Source organism: Schistocerca piceifrons, chromosome 10 (genome assembly GCF_021461385.2).
Source record: "Schistocerca piceifrons isolate TAMUIC-IGC-003096 chromosome 10, iqSchPice1.1, whole genome shotgun sequence".
NCBI lineage: Eukaryota > Metazoa > Arthropoda > Insecta > Orthoptera > Acrididae > Schistocerca > Schistocerca piceifrons.
Genome location: NC_060147.1, coordinates 97,227,061 through 97,247,643, shown reverse-complemented (window position 1 = coordinate 97,247,643; position 20,583 = coordinate 97,227,061). Strand labels below are relative to the sequence as shown.

The following is a 20,583-nucleotide window of genomic DNA, read 5'->3' as shown; positions in this document are numbered from 1 at the left end:
GGGGGGGGGCGGGGGGCGGAGAGGAGGCACGAAAGTCGCCCGCACCCCTTCGGATTCGGCAGGTGGCGGGAGCAGGACGCCCAGTGATTGTAAAATGCGAGCTACAGTATTTTACATCGGACACTGGCCGACAGTGGCAAGACACCTGCGGAATTATGGGGTTTCACAATCTGCGGCGTACAACATTCTGTCTCTCTGAGAAGTCAGGTTGCGCGAGCGACACTCCGTCCTGAGTTCACTGGAACGGCTAACACCGTGCGTCGTGCGAAGTACCGTGGTGCATTACGCAAAAGCCTATCCGGGGAACAACAGGTTATCGCCTACTCTCTCCCTCTCTGTCTGTCTGTCTGGCGCCGCAGACAGCGCATCGCTGTTGCTTCCCCACCACGCCGAAGTCCCCCTGCCTTATACGCGACTGCCATTCGGCGACTGCGCAGCGCAAAGCAGTGTCTGGTGAGGTTGTTGACTGATCGCCAGACATTTTCGTGTTATCATCGCCTTAACAGTTGACAGCTCGGCCGTCTACGTAGTAGACGGTAAGGCTGTGTTTGTGTTCCTCTTTCTGTGCGATACTTGCAGCTCTGTTCAACTGTTCAGCAAATTGAATCGGCGGTAAAGGCTGCGTTTCACAGCGGCACCGACAAAGGTCGGCAGACGCCGTAGCCAGAGGTTGTACGATAACATCGGCCGACGACTTGGTGCGTCCGATCTCATTCGTCAATTTTTTACAGAGCCAAGGAGGTCAGGTGAGGTTAGAATATATTCTATGTATGAAGTAGGTTAGATTTCAACCCAGTGGCGGATACAGAAAAACCTCAATGAGGGGGCGCTAAAGATATCTTGAGCTACCTTTATTTTTACCGTAATAAAAAACAACCAAGTCACATGCAAAGTTTGAGAAAGTTTTATTTAAACTGATTATACACATAAAGAAGATAATGGCATCTTATGATATAAAAAAGTTACAATGGTGGTTCTCTTCCTCAAATGAATTCTATGCGCCTATTCTTTCTGGCAAATTGGTTAATTGCATCGTGGGACAATCCTATTCGGCGAATAGGCCGTGTTTATAACGCTATGTATCGAAGGTTCTCTGTACAAGAAGACAGTAAAATATTCTCGACTTCTCTCGAACAAATGCCAGACAGAATAACATATCGAGATTTCTAGAATTGCCGCGACTTTTCTCGTAGGTATGTGTTAGCTACCTACCAGACAGACACGTATAAAGTACGGTGACGCGGACGCGCGTGCTACATAGGAAAGTACAACTATTCGATTCAGTCAAGTCGACTGAAGAAAGAAAACGAATAGCGTGGGGGCTGTCTGGCAGGGGCGGCGCGGGTTGCCAGGCAGCCGCCTCCCATATGTATCCGCCACAGTTTTAACCTCACTATGACGCATCTGTGCTAGCAATGGGAAAAACCGACCAGTTAAAAGTGATGCCGCTGTTTTAGCTCTGAATAACTGTTGTTTTGCGGTATTTGTTTGCTCTCGGTTATAATAGCTGCTTTTTAGTTTTTACTGATAACCGGATAAAAAATCGTAATATCAGTTAGGCGCAGCAACAGTGGTAAGCTTTTTCTTTTTTAAATAACTAGTTTTTAAAAACTAGTAATTTTTATTTTATAAAATTTTGTATTGCTTGAAATATAGCGATGTGATACAAAACTGAAAAATCGATCAGCGCTATTTTTATAACAATGATGACAGAAACGATCAACAAACGCATGGCGTAAGAATTTGGTGCAGCATCGTTGAAACAATATTGAACCTGTTTCTATGTGGCGTGGCCTATTGGATGATACGTATGTATAGGTAACGTGCCAGGCGATTTATCTAGTTTATGTAACAGCTTGTCGCTGCTGTGGAATATTAGTTGTATTACAGAATGGCACCATTCCTAGTCCGGTATTAGTGAAGTACAATGCCCGATTTGCTTTAAAACATTTCGAACGGGATGAGCCACAATAGGCTGGATAAAACTTCATTCGTAGCTTCCAAGGCAAATTAACATTGAAAACAGAGACATTCAACCTCAGTATTCACCCTTTAGTACTAACTATTCATGATGCCCAAACAGTGCTATGATCCTCGATTGCAGCGTGATTTTTGAGCAGAGTTTTTTTTCCTGAAACTCTAAACTCCTCCCACACAGGCCATGAAGGCCCAAAGGTACCGACTGACCGCCGTGTCTTCCTCAGCCTACAGGAATCACTGGATACGGATATGGAGGGACGTGTGGTCAGCACACCGCTCTCCCAGCCGTTTAGTCAGTTTACGAGACCGGAGCCGCTACTTCTCAATCAAGTAGCTCCTCAGTTTGCCTCACAAGGGCTGTGTGCACCCCGCATGTCAACAGTGCTCGGCAGATCGGATGGTCACCCATACAAGTGCTAGCCCGGCCTCACAGTGCTTAACTTCGGTGATCTGACGGGAACCGGTGTTACCGCTGCGGCAAGGCCGTCAGGTTATCCTGGCGTTCAGAAAACCCGATAGAGACGGTTGTTTAAGCGATATCGGGCACCCCTGCTCCGCTCGAAAAAAATGTGGCGACTACTGTAAGCTCTGTCATCAGTTAATGGAATTACCAGACAAATTTTACGAATATACAAGATGAAGGAAAACACGCCATGCCACAAAAGTTAAAAACGGTTTTAACTTTGTGACACCACTTTCCTTTCCCCACCACCGATTAGTCAGAAGGAGCCGATACCTTCGAATCTAACAAGCCGTTTTTTTTATTTTCATATTTATACTTGCATAATACGAAAATATGCTGTTTCACTGAGACATTGTATTAGTGATCTCTCCTAGACACGTAGCTCACAGTATGGTTTATTATACTACAGCGGTAGGATGTGGGACTTCGGTGTATAAACATTTTGCCAGTGAAGTTACGAGCACGTAAGAGTTAATTTACGTGTTGAAATTGGATGCTGTCTCCGTTATCTGATGCACGCGTAAAATTTGTGAGTAATTATTATTTAACTAATAAAAGATACATTTGAGGTTTCACAGCGGCTCACTTACTTTTAACAATAGCGTAAGTGAATGCAATACTGGCAGAATATTCAATCAGATTCTAGTACTGGAAACTTCAAAGCTCTTTAAGCACTTGCTCAGTGGATTTGAGAAAGAAACCAGGTTTCTGGTGGCTGTATTATTTCAGATTAGGCAACGGTCTTGCTGCAGTGGGTACACCGGTTCCCGTGAGATCACCGAAGTTAAGCGCTGTCGGGCGTGGCCGGCACTTGGATGGGTGACCATCCAGTCGCCATGCGCTGTTGCCATTTCTCGGGGTTCACTCAGCCTCGTGATGCCAATTGAGGAGCTACTTGACTGAATAGTAGCGGCTCCGCTCAAAGTAAACCATCATAACGACCGGGAGAGCGGTGTGCTGACCACACGCCCCTCCTATCTGCATTCTCAGGTTAGGATGACACGGCGGTCGGATGGTCCCGATGGGCCACTTGTGGCCTGAAGACGGAGTATACTAAGTACTATTTCAGATTGAGTCCAGATTCTAATAAAGGAGATTATGAATATCACAGTGTCTTTTTAGTCCACTTGCACGAAGCATAGTTTCAAAATTCGGTATAGAATATATTTAAACATTTCTTAGTATTAGGGATATAAGAGTGAAGATATTAGCTTTTAAATTACTCTTTAGGGCATCGTAAATGGCATCCAACATATCACACAAAAGTTTTAAAATTATACTTTTCAGCCGGTCGAAGTGGCCGTGCAGTTAAAGGCGCTGCAGTCTGGAACCGCAAGACTGCTCTGGTTGCAGGTTCGAACCCTGCCTCGGGCATGGATGTTTGTGATGTCCTTAGGTTAGTTAGGTTTAACTAGTTCTAAGTTCTAGGGGACTAATGACCTGAGCAGTTGAGTCCCATAGTGCTCAGAGCCATTTGAACCATTTGAACTTTTCAGAACGCGGTATAGGCCTTAATATTGGAGAGATATAATCGCCAAATACCGAAGTGTCATTAGTTTTACTTGAACCAGAATCGCATTTTTAATGTATCAGATTTTTTAAAATAGAGTTTGAGTCCTACTTCTACAAGTACTCGAAATTAGCTTTCGTTACCCGAAACTGTTTCACGTAAGAGTCTTTGGCTGTATGTACTGGAGATGATTAATGGTGACCCTGAGAAGCAAGATTACGAACACGGTGTTTTGCTGAATTTGCATACGTTAATTAACGTTTAGTGACTGTCGTTTAGCATACGTACGAAAGATAAAGCTTAGAATAAGACACTCTGAACACGTAAAGCACTGACAAGTGGAGAAACAACACTGCATTTGCAAACCACTTTATGTAGCAGTATCAGCACCCTACTGGCATAAAAACAAGACCCTCTACTTCAGTGCTGTCCAACCTTTCCTAGACCATTACCACCAAGTGCAATTTGACATTAGCTAGTGCCCCCTTCCCCATATTATCACCAAATTTAGCATCTAACGAAACTGTAGATTGAAAGACTTTTCTTGAAATACTTTTTTTATTTTTTTATTTTTTTTTATTTTTAAAATGATGAAAGATGGCTGGTGTGTGTGTGTGTGTGTGTGTGTGTGTGTGTGTGTTTGTTTTAGAATGAATGACGGAGGAATTCGTGGTCCATCGCGATGCTACCCGCAGTTAACTATCCGCAATGAGGGTAGACACTTGTTACAGAAGCTTATCCAGCGTAGAAAATTATTTGACTTTTTGTCGCAAATATGTTTGCCTGTTATTTCGAGCTGCCACTTGTCATTTTCATTTGTGGCTAAGCAGTGACGTAGCGAAGGGCGTCTCATGTCCCGGGAACCACTTGCAGAGGGGCGTCAAATGGTCTTCGAGACAAACAAGATTTTCCAGAAAATATATTATCATTATTATTATTAAATTCTATTATATTTCTATATGCTATATGCGCCAATAAAGTGTAATATTGTATCCCGTGCGCTGAGGAGGGGGGGGGGGGGAGAGGGGGCACCAATAAAGTGTCGTGTACCGGCCGCCCGGTCGCCAGTTATGTTCACTAGTCACTGTGCTCAAGCCCCAGCATATTCTACAACTTTGAATGAAATCGGTAATAACTAGTAGGTGCGGCACACATGTAATTATACATAATTTTACTACACAAAATTTGGGAGATATGACGCCATAAACATGGAGATGCGTGAAAGAGTAAATTTTGCTTAAAATGGAGCGCCAATTATCCAGACTATATTCATCCAATATTTTAGAATGGGAGCACCTAGGGCCTTCCAGCCAACTTTACATCTAATGCGTTACCCCTCTCCACAGCGGCAGTTGCTTCACCTGCACACTTCAACCAAATGAACCAAGACAAAATGTGTCTTTCTTACTGTTCGTAAATCACGGGATTGCTGCGTTACTTACTACTGAACTGGCAGAAACTGGAAGACTTCTGGCTGTTAATGCTTTGTGTGTGTAACCAAAACCACTACTACTACTACTATACTGCCGCTTCTACTACTACTACTACTAATAATAATAATAATAGTACTGTATACAACACTATTGTAGTCCTTGTACAATTACTCCTGTGTCGTGCTGTCAGATAATTCATTTGTCTCGAAACGAGTAATGAAGCACTTTCTGGATCACCGCTGTAACCATCTACAATTTGCAGAAGACATTTTCTTGAGACATTCAGCGTTCGTTACGCATATATCTTTTATCATCAGCGATGTACGGGACAAAGCACATGTGTGTAGGGGTGGACTATGTGAGGAACCTGTAATCTCCACTGCATGAATGCTGCCAATTGAGAAAAGTGGTTATTGATAACTTATATAATCTGTATTATAATCTTAGAAAATTGTGATAATATAAATGATCTTCTGAAAATGATTTAGTTTCATGACTGTAACAGAATCTAATTGCTTTCGTGGGGATCCACGGGCTGTAAGTGTTTAATACAAGAATATATTGTCCGTTGTAGGCTGTATTGTGCTTTATTACGAGGGTAATCCCAGAAGTAAAGTCTCCTATTTTTTTAAGTATATAGACCTGTTTATTTCTACAATGGTTTACATCAGTTTACCGCTTGAACATTTAGCTATTTTCGGACATAATCGCCATTTCTGTCGATGCATTTTTGTAGACGCTGTGGCAGTTTTTGTATGCCCATGTCATACCAGCTCGCCGCCGTGCTGTTTAGAAAATTATGAATCTCTTCTTTCACCTCGTCGTCGTTCACGGGCGTTATGATCAATTATTTGTGATCGTCATTTTTATCTGTTATCCGTTGTTCCCTCAGTTGCTCTAAATTACATACCTCCGCGAACTATTTGTGAGTTGCAAGGGAAACCCAGACGATTTATGTCGGTAGTGAGTGGGATGTCTGGTGTTCTTGACGTTTCTTCGGCGGATTCTCGCACATGGAAAAATCTGATTAAATGCTTATCCAGCGTAGAAAATTATTTGACTTTTTGTCGCAAATATGTTTGCCTGTTATTTCGAGCTGCCACTTGTCATTTTCATTTGTGGCTAAGCAGTGACGTAGCGAAGGGCGTCTCATGTCCCGGGAACCACTTGCAGAGGGGCGTCAAATGGTCTTCGAGACAAACAAGATTTTCCAGAAAATATATTATCATTATTATTATTGTTATTATTATTATTAAATTCTATATGCTATATGCGCCAAAAAAGTGTAATATTGTATCCCGTGCGCTGAGGAGGGGGGGGGGGGGGGGGGAGAGGGGCACCAATAAAGTGTCGTGTACCGGCCGCCCGGTCGCCAGTTATGTTCACTAGTCACTGTGCTCAAGCCCCAGCATATTCTACAACTTTGAATGAAATCGGTAATAACTAGTAGGTGCGGCACACATGTAATTATACATAATTTTACTACACAAAATTTGGGAGATATGACGCCATAAACATGGAGATGCGTGAAAGAGTAAATTTTGCTTAAAATGGAGCGCCAATTATCCAGACTATATTCATCCAATATTTTAGAATGGGAGCACCTAGGGCCTTCCAGCCAACTTTACATCTAATGTCAAATCTTTGCGGAACTTTTTCTCACTGACACCGCTACAAAATGGTGTCAGGAATGAAAGTTTACCGCTTATTACTGCCTCGCTGTCCATGCAGTAAAACTGTAGAAATCAGGCTTAGCGTTTTAATTTATCTCTTGATGCACTAGACCCATTCATAAAACTACGGATAGGGAAGACTGCCATGAGACCTGAAGAAAGAAATGAGACATCATTAAGCTGAGGACACACAAACCGTCAATTCGTGTACCACCTGATAATGGCAGACTCCCTAAAAGGCCCTAACTATCTTTATCATCCACAAATCTTTTCAGATCTGCAATGTTCTGAGGACAGTAACTTTTGCTTCTCTACTCTACATGCATATAGTACTAACAAGCGAGGCTACGACGTTGGGATCACAGAGTTATTTCAAAATTTGTACACCTTTAATAGGCCATTAAAACAACGTTAATTCCAAGTAGTAAGGCGCACTACTTTGGGAATTCTGAGAAAATCGCAAGAGAAGTTTCACGCGTCTATTATGTGGCTCATGTATCTGTGCGTAGGTGCCGGACATTGGAGTTCATGGTGGTCAAGCGATTAATGTTCGAGGTTCGTAAGACGAGCGTGTATGACGACGCGACGGTTCGACTCCGGCTCGAACTTATTTCTTAATCTATTTTTTCATCACTGCTCATATTAATTTAAGACATTTGACAGGTAAGATAATGAAAAAAAACATGTATTTGCATGAAGTTTCAGTTTATTTTTCATGTCTGTGTGACAAATACTATCCTGTAACGTGTGATGTCGAGAGCATATCCGACGAGTAATTCCACATTACTCTTCTGGTCCGGCCCATTGTGACTTACTATATTACTGATTGTGGTTCAAATGGTTCAAATGCCTCTAAGCACTATGGGACTTAACATCTGAGCTCATCAGTCCCCTAGAACTTTGAACTAATTAAACCTAACTAACCTAAGGACATCACACACATCCACGCCCGAGGCAGGATTCGAACCTGCGACCGTAGCAGCAGCGCGGTTCCGGACTGAAGCGCCTAGAACCGCTCGGCCACAGCGGCCGGCTACTGATTGTGAATAACGTCATTCGCATCATTATTTATCATTGTTTGACTTGGGCTTTCCATGCCTGTGCCACGTCCGTAAAAATGTAACTACAAATAGTAAGTAGTCAAATAACATCTGAAATTTACAACAACTTCATGAATATGCCCGTTGGTTTTTTCATTATATTACCTCTCATATGTCATATAAATTAAATAATGTGACCAGTGCAAAAATAAAGATTAAAAAGTGTTAGTGGATTGCGAACTGTCGCCTCCTCGACGACCTTCTTGTAAAGCACTAACGTTAATCACTTGATCACAATGACTTCTTAGGCTTGGTACCATCGCACAAATACAGGGTGAGTCACCTAACATTACCGCTGGATATATTTCGTAAACCACATCAAATACTGACGAACCGATTCCACAGACCGAACTTGAGGAGAGGGGCTAGTGTAATTGGTTAATACAAACCATAAAAAAATGCACGGAAGTATGTTTTTAACACAAACCTACGTTTTTTTAAATGGAACCCCGTTAGTTTTGTTAGCACATCTGAACATATAAACAAATACGTAATCAGTGCCGTTTATTGCATTGTAAAATGTTAATTATATCCGGAGATATTGTAACCTAAAGTTGACGCTTGAGTACCACTCCTCCGCTGTTCGATCGTGTGTATCGGAGAGCACCGAATTACGTAGGGATCCAAAGGGAACGGTGATGGACCTTAGGCACAGAAGAGACTGGAACAGCACATTACGTCCTCATGCTAACACCTTTTTATTGGTCTTTTTCACTGACGCACATGTACATTACCATGAGAGGTGAGGTACACGTTCGACGGGAGTTTCATAGGACGTGGAGGACGCATAAATTGGCCAGCCCATTCTCCTGATCTTACACCACTGGACTTCTTTCTGTGGGGTACGTTAAAGGAGAATGTGTACCGTGATGTGCCTACAACCCCAGAGGATATGAAACAGTGTATTGTGGCAGCCTGCGGCGACATTACACCAGATGTACTGCGGCGTGTACAACATTCATTACGCCAGAGATTGCAACTGTGTGCAGCAAATGATGGCCACCACATTGAACATCTATTGGCCTGACATGTCGGGACACACTCTATTCCACTCCGTAATAGAAAACGGAAACCACGTGTGTACGTGTACCTCACCCCTCATGGTAATGTACATGTGCGTCAGTGAAAAAGACCAATAAAAAGGTGTTAGCATGTGGACGTAATGTGCTGTTCCAGTCCCTTCTGTACCTAAGGTCCATCACCGTTCCCTTTGGATCCCTACGTAATTCGGTGCTCTCCGATACACACGATCGAACAGCGGAGGAGTGGTACTCAAGCGTCAAATTTAGGTTACAATATCTCCGGATATAATTAACATTTTACAATGCAATAAACGGCACTGATTCCGTATTTGTTTATATGTTCAGATATGCTAACAAAACTAACGGGGTTCCATTTAAAAAACCGCAGGTTTGTGTTAAAAAACATACTTCCGTGCATTTTTTTATGGTTTGTATTAACCAATTACACTAGCCCCTCGCCTCACGTTCGGTCTGTGGAATCGATTCGTCAGTATTTGATGTGGTTTACGAAATATATCCAGCGGTAACGTTAGGTGACTCACCCTGTATATCAGTTACATAAAAGACGTGTAAAACTTCTCTTGCAATTTATCAGAATTGCCAGAGTAGTGCATCTTACTACATGAACATTATGTTGTTTTAATGGTCTGCTAGGGATGTACAAAAACTGAAGTAAACCCGTGATCCCAACATCGTGTCCTTCCCTTGTAAGTGCACACTACCATTACATTTAGGTACTATCATAAATTGATTGTTGTAGACGGTCTTCACATGCACAATCGTCCCCATTCGAGCATGCATTCAGTCTCCTACGTCATAGTTCCTTGTTGTGCAATTGGTATTAAATAAGGCTTTTCAAAGAAACCTTGATCTGATTTCACCATCTGGTGACACTCATAGTTTCTAACAATAACAGGTCAGTTTGATACTTCATTAGTGGTCTACTTTCAAGAGCTGTACCCTCTGCTGTTCTGAGATATTCTTTACCTCGCAGACCCTTCTCAGTCTCCTTAGGTTCATCTTTAGATTCTTGTATCTTATCGCCAAATTCGCTATACCCCTCTACATCACTTCGTTATCACCCTCATTGCTAACAGCAAATCTGCTTCCACTGCAGCTCTGTCTTGTCAGAGACATGGCACTATAGTTGGTTCGTCTCCTAGCATCAATGAAACTGTGTTTTTATCGAAATCTGTCTTTCCCTGGAACTGCGACAAGGGATCAGTTCCTATAACTACGTCTACTCTAAGCCCTGAAACAACCTTAAACTAGTACTCCAATTTTGTATGTCTCAGTTCCATAGATAGTAAATCCTCATATGTAACTGCTTTGATTATTTTGCCACTGGCTTCAAATATGTACAAGCCCATTACTGGCATCGCAACTAGTGTTTTCCCATTTGGGATGGATTCCGGAAATCCTTACAACACCGCACAAGCCTCTGATCCACTGTCTACCAGACAGTAAACTGGCATTCCAAACACCTTCATTTTTAGCGCACGATAGATAACTCTGTCATATATAGTAATATCGTTCTCTTCCTCTACGAGATAGTTAACAGTATCTTATCTGCCATTATGATCTGCGTTAGTACTAAGCATAATCATATTGAAACTTCCTGGTAGATTAAAACTGATTGCCGGACTGGGACTCAAATCTGGGACCTGCGGCTTTTGTGGGGAGTGTGCGATTTGCAGGGGGGGATGGGGGGGATTCCCCCCCCCCCCCCCCCCTCTGCATCAGACCATCCCCTCCTCTGGTTTTAGTTTATGCATCCCAACCTGGGGTGTTTATTTCCCACGCACTGGAGTAAAACTTTACATATAATTTAAATTAGTGGAACCGAACACTGAAAGTTTTTAATAAGTCTTACTATTAATACTATTAATTTGTTTCAGTTTTCTATCATCAGAATAAGTACAGCTTTTCACAAATGTGCCTCTGCTTTTTGAATTCCCCTCGTATACCTGTATGTAGATTATTTTGTAAATAAGCTTTTCCTATAATGTACTTTTAAAGATATAACAAGGAATGGCTTTTCTGATAGTGCATACGCGTGAATAGTGAGTTTCGGCATTAACATCTATTTATAAATAGCTGTTTAACCATGCGTAACGCCACGGTCCAAGCAAGTAACATATATAATTCTACTAACCCATTAAGGCATCCCCCCCCCCACTGGTAAAAGCACAAGTCGTACCCTGTTTGTGGGCAAGTGTTCTACCAATTGTGTGTGTGTGTGTGTGTGTGTGTGTGTGTGTGTGTGTGTGTAGGTGTAGGGGCTTATGGGCGCTCAACATCGAGGTCATCAGCGCCCTGACACTCATTAAAAGGGACGAATGTGGACAGACCTAAGAAAACTGAAGCACACACTTTTCTACCAATTGAGCTACTGAGATGATTCATGACCTACCCGCACAGCATTTGTTACACCAATATCTCATCTCTTACCTGCCAGTTATATTCATATTTATTGGAGAGTCTTCAAGATTTTCTTCGATTTTGGTATCCAGACTGTCAACCACACACAGATCAAACCAACTGCAAGCATCTGAGTATTAGATTGGGGACGGGCAGAAACTTCTTTTGCAAACTTCGTGTTGCGTATCTAACGCTGCACTTTCTGTACAATGCTTTGTCGCCGACATCAGACTATCTTTGGGCCTGATAATTCGTTCTGTTACTTCCATTGTGTCCCTATAATCTTTGTCTAATTTTGCTCCCACCATATCCTGCACTTCCACATTGCCAGTAATAGCTGTTGCAGCAAAATTTTCTTTGCTAAGCTTCACTCTGGATGTCAAAACATCATTATTGTCCAAAGATAAACGAAAATATGTCTTCTGCTTTCTGCTCTCTCTTCGTAGTGTGGCCTCTAGGTTTGCAGCACTGTTTACCTTGTCTTTAGCCTGGCTACTCGATGAGTCCACACTAGATATTTTCTCTGCCACATCTTACTCCAGTTTTAGTGCTACGATGTCCTTATGTCCTACTTATGTCAGCACCTTGTACCACGGCGACTGGTGTTCCTGTGTTATTATGTTGTCAGTGTGGGTTTCTATACGCATGAAGGTTAGCACATGGCTAACCCCACCTTGCTCTGGAGGTGCATAATCTCAGAGCCGGTCACTCGCCTACTGAGTCACTTGTGGAATGGGGCAGTCTAACCTTCTTCAGTGCTACCCACATAAACCTTCTCCCTGGCTGTGTACCTCAATGTGCCAACACATTTATGATCTCCCACTTTCTGTGTCCAAAGAGCGGTCTATTATCTTGTTGGTGGTGCGCCTCAGTTGCCGCAACTCTATACACTCCAAGTACTCGGAAAACCTCTTGGTATTTATTGCTGAAATTACCCATGTATGGCAACACCATGGTAGCCTCTTTGGAGACTTGCAAGTTCGTGTTTGTTTTTCACGTAAATATGACAACTTAAACATCCATTTACACGCATACTACTCTTTTTTTATACAGGTTCTTGTCGCAGGTTAAACTTTGCTTCACCCCAGAAACCTCGCACATCATCATTCTGTTTGTTAGCATACCAATATTTGTTAAAAAACTCAATTTTAAATTCTGCGGGAGTGTTGCACTTTAACGTAATCTCGGCTGGACATCGTAGAGCATATCCAGCGAAATTGCTGCAAATGAATGAAATCCTCTCCCACTCGGACCATTTCCGTGACAGTACATTTTCGAAACAGTTCCAGAAATATGAGAGATGGCTTTGCTCATCAGGATCGAACCTTAGAAATTGACGATGGTTAACAAAAGCTGCGTCGTGAGACACCGACTGTGTAACATTACTGTTGGTAAGCGTACAACTGATTCCCTTTGTTCCAAACGACACATTCGATCTTCATGAAAATTCAACACTAATTTCTGCATGTTAGTTACATCTACGACCTTATTTTCCACAGCTTCAACTATAATCTTAGTCTGTAGTATTTTGGCTTCCGTTTCTATAACGAGATCTCATAGTATCTTTTCGTGTTACTTCCCAAATTCAGTGTCGACATTCTCAATTTTTTGCTCACACTTGTCTACCAATTTTTCAAAAGATTCATGGTTTTCCAAGCAGTCCTTGGGAAGCTGATCAATCCTTTTTTTGTTAGCCCTATCTCGATATCAGCTTCCACAGCCTCAACTATAATCTTTGTCTGTCGTATTCTGGCTTCCGTTTCTCTAACGAGATCTCATAGGATCTTTTTGTGTTACTTCCCAAATTCAGTGTCGACATTCTCAATTTTTTGCTCACACTTGTCTACCAATTTTTCAAAAGATTCATGGTTTTCTAAGCAGTCCTTGGGCAGCTCATCAGTCCTTTTTTGTTAGCCCTATCTCGAGATCAGCAGTATATGGTTTACAACTGTTTCTGACACTCACTACGTATGTCTTCCTTGAGTGTACCCTTAAGATCGCCTAACTCAGAATTTCACTCTTTATTGTTGCTTAACCAGCTTCTACTTTGTCTGGCCTGAAGTCTGCATTGTTGGCACGTAATTTCTCTGACGAAGTTTTAAAACTTGTGTTAGCCACAAGAGCCTTTTGCATAGCTTCTGTGTTAGGGGGCTCATGTTCTTGCGGTGGTCTGGTGTGGAGTTACCCATCTTTGTTTCTTTAATGGGTACCACAAAGCATCGAATCTTTGTTTCTTTAATGGGTACCACAAATCATCGAAAGACTTTTTTCAGTACCTCCTGCTCAGTGTCATCTACTTTTGTTCTTGCCTAGGTATATATTACAACCAGTGTGTTAAAATTGTAACTTCCCCACTATATGTTTCTATATTAAATTGACCCCAGCTTTATCTTCCACTCTATATAAATTCTATGTATTAGCAAAACTATGTACCTACAAACTGTTATTGTATACTGACCTGTGAGTAAACAGAACCTAATTTGAATTGAACCGTAACTGGCCTGCACACAACTTGTCTTTATCTTACATGTGCAACTGAAGTAAAACAATTATCTGGCCCTAATCAAAATTCCCACTTATCTCATGTCTTGACCATATTGTTACAGATTTCTGAAAAGCACAATAGCAAAACAGGAAGCAGGCAGCGGCTAAGCTAGAGTTCTATTTGTAAATAAATCTTCCAACTGTTGTATACCAGATGGCGCAACGTGGTAATGCATAAACCTTCTTTAAACATTGAAATGGGGAGACTAACGATTTGTATGAAATTATATTCCAAGACAACAGTTTTAGAGTGAATTACGTATTCGCAAAGACAGAGTAAAATTTCGTGTGATATTCACACACAACATTTATCTTAACAATACTGTGCTTAACAAAGTGAACACTTACTTGAAAGGCCGGCCGAAGTGGCCGTGCGGTTCTGGGCGCTGCAGTCCGGAACCGAGCGACCGCTACGGTCGCAGGTTCGAATCCTGCCTCAGGCATGGATGTGTGTGATGTCCTTAGGTTAGTTAGGTTTAATTAGTTCTAAGTTCTAGGCGACTGATGACCTCAGAAGTTAAGTCGCATAGTGCTCAGAGCCATTTGAACCATTTGAACTTACTTGAAAAGGGTACACCGTTAAGAGAGAATTTCTATAAAAACCAAACAGATTAATCAGCTAATATCTTAATGCGTGCCGGCCGCGGTGGCCGAGCGGCTCTAGGCGCTTCAGTCTGGAACCGCTAGACTGCTACGGTCCCAGGTTCGGATCCTTCCTCGTGCATGAATGTGTGTAATGTCCTTAGGATAGTTAGGTTTAAGTAGTTCTAAGTTCTAGGGCACTGATGACCTCAGATGTCAAGTCCCATAGTGCTCAGAGCCATTTGAACCATCTTAATGCGTGATTCAGGGAAGTGTGCTGGTCTCTCTCTCAGCTCCAAGCAAGTAGCTGACAATCATTCCGTCTAGTTGCACAGTGCTGCAGCCTTATCTCAAACTTCTTCTCTTCAAAAAATAACGTTATTAGAAATTTGTGTTGTTTTCGCCTTCCAATACATACATCATATTCATACTTGGTGTCCTTTACAATTAATTTTTCTTCATCTAACAAATATAATCGCAAGTTAACACAGCAGTACTGGATACGTCCATCACCTAACTAAGAATGTATCAGTCGGTGTGCCACGACAAGACCATAACAGTAACGAAACTTGTTCTCTCTCTGACGTGCACATCGATAACTTCCAAAAATAAAAATGACGTATCCTGTAGTGTTGGCAGAAGAGCCAACACTGTGTTTCTAGAGGAGGCCGAAATGCACGCGTTTAATTACAAGCTGACTGGCGTGAGGTCTGGAACAGGACAATATCTTGAGAATTGCAAATAAAGTACGTAGATGATGTAATACTTAACTTTAATCCACAATTGTAGAACATCTCTCGTTACGGTACATGCTTCATAATATTAATTATCAACTACTATGGCGCCTTGCTAGGTCGTAGCAAATGACGTAGCTGAAGGCTATGCTAACTATCGTCTCGGCAAATGAGAGCGTATCGGTCAGTGTAGCTTCGCTAGCAAAGTCGGCTGTACAACTGCGGCGAGTGCTAGTAAGTCTCTCTAGACCTGCCGTGTGGTGGCGCTCGGTCTGCAATCACTGACAGTGGCGACACGCGGGTCCGACGTATAGTAACGGACCGCGGCCGATTTAAAGGCTACCACCTAGCAAGTGTGGTGTCTGGCGGTGACACCACATATACACCTTCCAGAATGTGTCAGTGAACAACGAAACATGGTGCGACTTATCATGCGTAGTGTAGTCCAGCACATACACGCCAAAACAAAACAAAAAACACCATCACACAAATTTCCTCTGCTCAGCCCTTACTGATTTCTCTTGCTCATTTCCCCAGCACCGTTTATTATACGTGAAGCCGGAAAGCCATTCAATTTTTTCAATTATCTTCCTAGTCGATGGTGTTCATGTGGTTCTATCAGCGTATATCGTTATTTATGACAAAACTATCTCTCCTGCATTATTCGTTTGGGACGGAAATCGGTAGTGGTGATGCACCTATACAAACAAATGATTAAAATTTCAGAAAAATTGAATGATTTATTCAAGAGAAGGAGTTTCACAAGTTGAACAAGTCAATAATGTACTGGTCCACTCCTGGCCCTTACACTAGCACCTATTCGGTTTGATGATGATGATGATGATGTTTGGTTCGTGGGGCGCTCAACTACGCGGTTATCAGCGCCCGTACAAAGTCCCAACCTTTGCTCAGCCAAATCTCGCCACTTTCATGAGTGAAGATGAAATAATTAGGACAACACAAACACCCAGTCATCTCGAAGCAGGTGAAAATCACTGACCCCGCCGGGGATCGAACTCGGGACCCCATGCTCGGGAAGCGAGAACGCGACCGCGAGACCACGAGCTGCGGACTAGTCGGATTGGCACTGACTGATAAAATTGTTGGATGTCCTCCAGAGAGACTGGCGCGTTAGATCGTAGAAATCCCGAGCTAACTGGAGGACCCTGTCTGTAATGCCCGAAACGTTCTTTCTCGGCGATCTTGGCAAGAACTAAGACAAGCAGTAGAAACTCTCACCATGTGCGCTCGGACATTACCCGGCTGAAATGTAAGCTCAGGACGGCTTGCCATGAAGAGAAACAAAGCATCGCTTAGAATATCTTCGATGTACCGCTGTGCTGTAAGGATGCCACGGATGAAACCAAATGGGTTTTGCTATGAAATGAAATGGAACCCCGGATTCCTGGTAGGAAGGTCATATGGCGGGCGACAGTCCGGTTGTTATCCCACCACCATCCAGGGCATCTTCAGACACGTCTCTGGCCTGGAATCTCATTGACTGAGGTAGAATTGTTTTCAGTGCTGAGTGTCGCTTCGATACTGAGTCTCGATGACCGGCAAATACACTACTGGCCTTTAAAATTGCTTCACCAAGAAGAAATGCAGATGGTAAACCGGTATTCATTGGACAATTGTACTAGAACTGACATGTGATTACATTTTCACGCAATTTGGGTGCATAGATCCTGAGAAATCAGTACCCAGAACAATCACCTCTGGCCGTAATAGCGGCCTTTATACGCCTGGGCATTGAGTCAAACAGAGCTTCGATGGCGTGTACAGGTACATTTGCCCATGCAGATTCAACACGATACCGCAGTTCATCGAGAGTAGTGACTGGCGTATTGTGACGAGCCAGTTGCTCGCCCACCATTGACCAGACGTTTTCAGTTGGTGACAGATCTGGAGAATGTGCTGGCCAGGGCAGCAGTCGAACATTTTATGTATCCAGAAAGGCCAGCACAGGACGTGCAACATGCGGTCGTGCATTACCCTGCTGAAATGTAGGGTTTCGCAGGGATAGTATGAAGGGTAGAGCTACGGGTCGTAACACATCTGAAATGTAACGTCCACTGTTCAAAGCGCCGTCATGGAGATGTGTAACCAATGGCACCCCATACCATCACGCCGGGTGATCACGCCAGTATGGCGATGACGAATACACGCTTCCGATGTGCGTTCACCGCGATGTCGCCAAACACGGATGCGGCCATCATGATGCTGTAAACAGAACCTGGATTCATCCGAAAAAATGACGTTTTGCCATTCGTGCGCCCACGTTCGTCGTGCAGTACACCATCGCACGCGCTACGGTCTGTGATGCAGCGTCAAGGGTAACCGCAGCCATGGTCTCCGAGCTGACAGCCCATGCTGCAGCAAACGTCGTCGAACTGTTCGTGCAGTTGATTGTTGTCTTGCAAACGTCCCCATATGTTGACTCAGGGTTCGAGACGTGGCTGCACGATCCGTTACAGCCATGCGGATAAGCTGACTGTCATCTCGACTGCTAGTGTACGAGGCCGTTGGGATCCAGCACGGCGTTCCGTATTACCCTCCTGAACCCACCGATTCCATACTCTGCTAACAGTCATTGGATCTCGACCAACGCGAGCAGCAATGTCGCGATACGATAAACCGTAATCGCGATACGATCAACCGCAATCGCGATACGATCAACCGCAATCGCGAGAGGCTACAATCCGACCCTTATCAAAGTCGGAAACGTGATGGTACGCATTTCTCCTCCTTACACGAGGCATCACAGCGACGTTTCACCAGGCAACGCCGGTCAACTGCTGTTTGTGTATGAGAAATCGGTTGGAAACTTTCCTCATGTCAGCACGTTGTAGGTGTCGCCACCGACTCCAACCTTGTATGAATGCTCAGAAAAGCTAATCATTTGCATCTCACAGCATCTTCTTCCTGTCGGTTAAATTTCGTGTCTGTAGCACGTCATCTTCGTGGTGTAGCAATTTTAATGGCGAGTAGTATATGTATTTGGAAACGCTCTGGATAGCGGTGGGATACCAGTCTGACTGTTGCCCGCCGTTCATCCCGACTACCAGGAGAAATGTTCTGGGGTGCCATTCTTTTCACAGCCTTACACCTTAGGTTGTCACCCGTGGCACCATTACAGCACAGAAGTACAGTTGTCGACTATATTCAATTCCCCATTTTATTGCCCTTCGTGGCAGGTCATCCTGGCCTCACATTTCAGCAACATAATGGCTTCCAACGTATGGCAACAGTTTCTACTGCTTGTCTTTGTGCTTGCCAAGCCCTACCTTGCCCAGCAAAGTCGCCAGTTCCCTAACTGGGAACGTTTGCAGCATTAAGGGTAGGGCCCTCCATTCAGTTGTGATTTTGGTGATCTAACGCGCAGGTTGCACAGCATTTGGTATGCTATCCCTCAGAAGGGCATCATATGAACCGATCAACCAATGGCAAGCCGAATAACTGCTTGCATAAGGGCCAGAGGTGGACCAATGCGTTATTTACTTGCTTAGTTTGTGAAGCTGTTTCTCTTGACTGAATCATCTAACCTTTACGAAATTGTAATCATCGTTTGTCTGTATATATGCATCACATCTATCGATTTCCGTCCCATTCGGATCATTGCTTCGTGGTGCGTCGTTCTTCTTTTTTTTTCTTATAGTGTAGGTTTTGTGTGATGGCAGCCGACTACACAGAAGAGAGACATACCCTGTAATCCACCAGATCTATTCTGAAACAAAATCTTCAATAACATATGATACAATCAAGTGCTTTACAGCAATTGTTTACGAGGGGCATTGGCAAAGTACGTGCAAAAATAAAAACTTCTTACATGTTTGGGGTAAACCTTTTTTATTTTTCGACATGTCTACTTTTAGACTTATACACTTCGTCCAACGCTGCTCTAATTTGTTGATCCCTTCCGAATAATAGGAATTATCTAACTCTGCAAAATAGCTATTAGTTGCTGCAAATCACCTCCTCGTTTGAATAAAATCTTTGTCCCTCCAGCCATTTCTTCCGATTGGGGAACAAATAGTAGTCCGAGGAAGCCAAGCCAGGAGAACAGGGGGGATGTAAAACGAGTTGGAAACCTATTTCCATTAATTTTGCGACCACAACTGCTGAGGTGTGTGCTGGTGCATTGTCGTGATGGAAAAAGACTTTTTTGCGGTCCAATCGCCGGAGTTTTTTTTTGCAGCTTGGTTTTCAAACGGTCCAATACCGATGAATAATATGCACCTGTAATAGTTTTATCCTTTTCCAGATAGTCAATGAGGATTATCCCTTGTGAATCCCAAAATACAGCCGCCATAACCTTTCTGGCTGAAGGAATGGTCTTCGCCTTTTTTGGTGCAGATTCTCCCTTGGTAACCCGTTGTTTAGATTGTTGTTTGGTCTCAGGAGTATAGTAATGTATCAATGTTTCATCCACAGTGACGAAACGACGCTCAAAGTCTTGCAGATTCTTCCTGAAAAGCTGCAAACAAGCCTTGCAACACTTCACACGATTCTGTTTTTGGTCAAGCGTGAGCAATTGCGGAACCCATCTTGCGGATAGCTTTCTCATGTCCAAATGTTTATGCAAAATATTATGTACCCGTTCATTCGAGATGCCCACAGCACTAGAAATCATCCATCACCATATCATGGATTTTATCGATGATTTCTGGAGTCGTAACCTCCACAGCGCGTCCAGAACGTTCAGTATCACATGTGCCCATATGGCCACTCCGAAAATTTTGAAACCACATATAAACTGTTCTAATCGAAGGTGCAAAGTCACCGTAATGTTTATCAAGCTTCTCTTTAGTCTGCTGAGGCGTTTTGCCTTTCATAAAGTAATGTTTAATCACCACACGAAATTCTTTTTTGTTCATTTTTTGACAATCACTCTACTTCCTTGACTCACACGAACGCCAGTATGGCTGAAACTTGGTGTGCGTTCTTTCCAAAGATGCTGCTAACTAAACATGACGTCGAGACGCGCGGGTGATGTCATGTCGGACTTTGCATGGACTCTTCAAACGCCCCTCGTATGAAATATAATACAGAATTTGTCCCTCACTGTTTACATTCAGAGCCTGCACTAGCCATAGCTTTATAAACTGGTGGAGAAGTTGT

The 20,583-nt window shown here is 43.1% G+C and overlaps 1 protein-coding gene across 3 annotated transcripts in view; it reads left to right on the top strand.

Moving 5' to 3' along the window:
• Window positions 1-416: 416 nt before the first annotated feature.
• Window positions 417-20,583, top strand: part of LOC124718951 (aminopeptidase Ey-like) — a 273,185-nt gene continuing 253,018 nt past the window's right edge. The window contains exon 1 of one of the 3 annotated variants that reach the window (XM_047244618.1): window positions 417-536. The gene's annotated coding sequence lies outside the window, so the exon portion shown is untranslated. Of the gene's footprint in view, window positions 752-20,583 lie in introns of all 3 variants that reach the window. The other 2 variants (XM_047244617.1, XM_047244619.1) reach the window with 2 other exon arrangements.